The following is a 4,611-nucleotide window of genomic DNA, read 5'->3' on the forward strand; positions in this document are numbered from 1 at the left end:
AGTCAGCCCTGAAGTTGCATCTTGGAGCCCCTGCACCACCATCCTATGGGAACTTCCAAGCAACTCCTGAAGCCAGCCAGAGCCAACTGCTCCGGGCTGCTGAGACTGCCGCTGCTGCGTTTCCCGGGGACATTGGATGAAATCCGGGGACATTCCGGGGATGGAATTTGTCTGGGGACTTATGCACAAATCTGAGGACTGTCCCCGGGAAACGAGGACATCTGGTAACCCGACCCTAGATCCAGCTCTGGCCTTAAATGAAACGTTGTCAGGTTGCTGGTGGTCAAAGGTATACAAGAGACAGTCATATTTGTGAATGGGAGACAGGATTTAAATTCCCACCCAGCCATGAAGCTCACTGGCTGACCCTGGGCCAGTTACTACCTTTCAGTCTAGCCTACCTCACAGGGTTGCTGCCAGGACAAAATGAAGAGGGGGAGAACTGTGTGCCCCACCTTGAGTTCCCTGGCAATTCAGACCCCTTGAGGGTACACCAAGAAGACACAGACTCTGCACCCCTACAATCTGTTGACAATTGGGGGCCTTGGCACCAGGTTATTCACCCCCCCTTAGTAATCCTCATGTGTGTTAATTTATCAATGGTTCCACGTTTTTCTGTGGCACCACAATTTAGGGAGGATATTGACAAGCTGGAAGGTGTGCAATGGAGGGGGACCAAGATGAACAAGGTTCTGGAAATGAAGCCGTATGCGGAATGGTTGAGGGAGCTGGGTAGGTTTAGCCTGGAGAAGAGGAGAATGAGAGGAGATATGATATTCATCTTCAAATATCTTATGAGTTGTCATGTGGAAGATGGAGGGTAGGAAGATCTTATGGGTTGTCATGTGAAGATCGGGGGGTAGGACTCAAACCAATGGATTCAAATTCCATGAATGCAGATTCCAACTGAACATTAGGAAGATCTTTTTGAAGGAAAGAGTTGTTTGAAGGAAAGAGAGTGGAAAGGAAAGAGAGTGGAAAGGAAAGAGAGTGGAATGGACTCCTTCAGAAGGTGGTGGACTCTCCTTCAGAATTTTAAGCAGAGATTGGATGGCCACCTGTCAGAGATTCTTTAGCTTGGACTAGTTGACCCTCAGGGTCCCTTCCAAATCTATAATGCTAGGATTCTCTGATGGTAATTGCAACCTTACTGCATTTTGACTTGGAAGGGGAAGTGTCTAGCATGGCTTCCCTCCCACTCTCACCAACTGCCCCCCTGAACCTCCTTCAGATATGGGCCAATTCCCAGTTCCACTGGTTTGCACAGAAACACCTGCCAGTTACTCCCAAATCAAATAAAAGTCACAGTATGGAGAGGAACTGGCAGAGCCCCCACCCCAACCCAGAGCCCCCTTTCATACAAGGCACCACCACACAGAGGTTTCCAATGCTTGCATTTATTGAAAGGAAAAGCTAAAGCAAATAAGCAGGGGAATCCAATCCTAAACCCATTCACAAAGATGTCAGCCTCACTGAGCACAGCAGGACTTGCTCTGGAGTAAACGGGCAGAAAGGGTTGGGCTGTGACGGATCCTTCCCAGAAGCGCCTTCAGCAGCAGCAGCAGCAGCAGCAGTGAGCAGAGAGGTTTCTGCAGAGGTGCAGTCAAGGCAGCTGAATCTCCAGAGAAGAAGTGGGGTGGTCTTCCTTTCGTCAGAGGTGATGCGTGATGGGTCTGTTGTAGAGGAAACACTGTGAATATGGGGGGTATAGAAAGAGGCCAGGGGTCCCCCTGGAAGAACAAAGAACCTAATGCTATCAGAGTTGGGATTTCATGGGGGAGGGGCTTGGCTCAGACCTTAGTTCAGCTCTTTAGAGTTGGTTTGAGTGTGACCTTCTGCCATAGCTGTCAACCTTCCCTTTTTTTGTGGGAAATTCCCTTATTCCAGCTCTGTTTCCAACTGCTTCCCACTGCTATCCCAGATTGTTAGATATCCCGTAATCCCGTAGACTGTCCCCGGGACAGGTGAAGCTGCTGATCCCTTATTTTCAAATCCGAAAGTTGACAGCTATGCCTTCTGCTGAATGTGCAGAAGAGAGTTCTCCATCCCAAACCCAAATGCCTCCTTACACAGTCTGGGGCTGATAATCCAAAACATCTGGTGGCCACCTGGTTGACAAAGGCTGACCTCCAGTCTTACAAAAACCTTGTCCCACACTGGGCTCGGTTCTCCAGCTCCTGTTTTCTAAGCTGATGGAGTCAATTGGCTCCAAATGTCATCAGGGAATTCTCAGCATCCAAACTCAAAACAATGAATTTAGCATTCGGGAGAATCTAGAAAGTGCCCCCCCCCCATGGCTGTTAAGGGTCAAATAAGCAGAGCTGTAACTCTCCGGCATTTGGAGTCGTGTCTCTTTGAGATGCCACAGACTTATTTCCAGGCACAGGTATGGTTTTGCCTATAACTCACCTTAGCTGCGCTTGCAGCAACGCCTGTCTCCCGAACACTTCCCAATCTCTTTCTCGCCTTTGTTGCAGGTTTTTCTGCAGCTGCCCCCATTGTTCTGGCAATCCTGGGTGGGACGTTGAGCTCCGGTGAAATCTGTAAGGGAAAGGGAAGAGAAAAGTAAACTAAGAGAGGAAGGTGCAACTACCAAGGAGGGGATCTACCTGGGAAGGCTGCTCCATCTCCCAGGATTGGCCTTCTACACCTTCCACCTTTTGTTCCTCAACAATCCCGCTAGCCAGGATGTCTGGAGGGCACCAGGTTGGGAGAGGCTGGTGCAGGATGAATGCAGGTCAGGGGCTGGGATGGAGAGTGAGCCCCTCCCCCTCCCCCCAGCACCTTCACCATGAGGGCTGACCCAAGGCAATCACTGGTGTCCTTGGGGCACTGGAAATCTTGGAGAGAGAAGTTCTTTTGCCCAGGAAACTGGCCCACTCTGTTCTCCACCACAAAGCTGAATGCATGCCTCCTTTGGCAATCTTCACAGAACTTCAGCCTAATGGTTGCCATCAATTTGAGTTGAATTAATTTTAATGCAATGATTTTGGAATGTTGTATTATTTTATTGTTGTTAGCTGCCCTGAGCCGGGCTTCGGCTGGGGAGGGCGGGATATAAATAAAATTTATTATCATGATCATCATTATCATTATTTTGTGTTATTGCAGTTTTATAGCAACAGCTTCTTTGGTTCAGATTCCATACTTTAGGATTGCAATGACAATCAGATCCCAAGAGCTTGGCGGCTGGGATCAGGCCAAAGGGGCCCCATCTAGTCCATCAACCTGATCTCACAGTGGCCATTCAGATGCCCCATTTGGGAAGCTCTCAAGGGGGACAGAGGGTCAAGAGAATTCCCCACCCATCCCTTTGGGATTCCCTGCATGTGAGATTCAGAGGCAGGTTTAAAAGGAATAAAGCAGAGAGCTGTGGAGCTCAGAGAAGAAGCATCTGAGAAGAAGGCCATACCTGGAGCCACCAGCATCAGGAGGAGGAAGGTGAGAGAGAGGAGGCAGAAGATCTTCATGGCTGGAGGTTGGTGGGAATCCTGGAGATGCCTGAAGCCAAGTGGAAGAGCAGTTGACAGTGGAAGGAGAGGTCCCCCTACTTATAGGTGGATGGAGGACTGGTGAAACCTTGTGGGAAACCAAATGTCTTTTACAGGATAGATGTCACAATCCCTGTGGGGCAGAAGAAGATGAGAATTGCTGTCTAGATTTGAGTAATGCTCTTGTGCAAAACCACATATGGAAGAATGACCACAAACCTGGGTAGCTTCACTGACTGTCAAAGAGAGGGAATTGGGTTGTTTCAAATATGCTGCCATTGATGAAGGAATTTCCCAAGAATGCATTGAGATTACAGATATTTTATTTCTTGGAGGAGAGAGCTATCAGAGAGAGCTATCAGGGCTACTGGCCTTCATGGCTATGTTCTCCCTCTGTTCTTGGCCTCTGAACTCATATCTCAGAATCAGAAGCAAGGGGGTTGCTGTTGCTACCAAATTTTGTGGCTGTTGGCTTCTGGTTATGCCATTGGCCTGATCCAGCAAAGTTCTTCTAATGCCCTTTGCAGAGTTAAAATTTCTTCAGATGATGCATTTGTAAAAGAGGTCCTTCACAGCACACTCTTAAAGTATTTACTTTGCTCCTTCAAACATAGTGGTAGCTGCCACCTTAGATGGGTTTGAAAAGGCCTTCCTTGTAGGATACAGGTGGCTGCTGGTCACAACTGTGGCCCTAAGTGCCATTTCCAGGAAGAGGCAGGAAGAAGCCATCATGGAAAGTTGCCATTGAAAGGCAGATCAAGTCAAAGGCGAAAGATTTATACGATCTGAGGAGAAGCCAGAGTACATGACACCAGTCAAGCTTGCAAAGATATATCATTTGCCTGATAATAAGTGTTGGAAATGTAAGGAAACTGAGGGAACATTCTTTCACCTCTGGTGGACGTGCCCAAGGGTGAAGGCGTTCTGGGAAATGATCTATAATGAACTGAAAAAGGTATTTAGGTATACCTTCCTTAAGAAACCAGAGGCCTTCCTTTTGGGCATTGTCGGTCAGAAGGTGTTAAAGAAGGATAGAACCTTTTTTATGTACGCAACAACAGCAGAAAGAATACTCATCGCAAAGTATTGGAAGACACAAGATTTGCCCACCTTGGAAGAA

General features: G+C 48.0%; 1 long non-coding RNA gene across 1 annotated transcript; it reads right to left on the reverse strand.

Annotated features, from left to right (window-relative positions):
• Positions 1 to 1,381: 1,381 nt before the first annotated feature.
• On the reverse strand, positions 1,382 to 3,611 carry LOC309338687. The gene is made up of 3 exons (XR_014155021.1): positions 3,413 to 3,611; positions 2,410 to 2,541; positions 1,382 to 1,673 (listed from the first exon to the last, which is right to left on the reverse strand). It is a non-coding gene; the product is annotated as an uncharacterized lncRNA (long non-coding RNA).
• Between the last annotated feature and the right edge of the window lie 1,000 nt (positions 3,612 to 4,611).

The sequence above is a fragment of the Podarcis erhardii genome (assembly GCF_964252035.2).
Source record: "Podarcis erhardii genome assembly, chromosome: 3".
Lineage (NCBI taxonomy): Eukaryota > Metazoa > Chordata > Lepidosauria > Squamata > Lacertidae > Podarcis > Podarcis erhardii.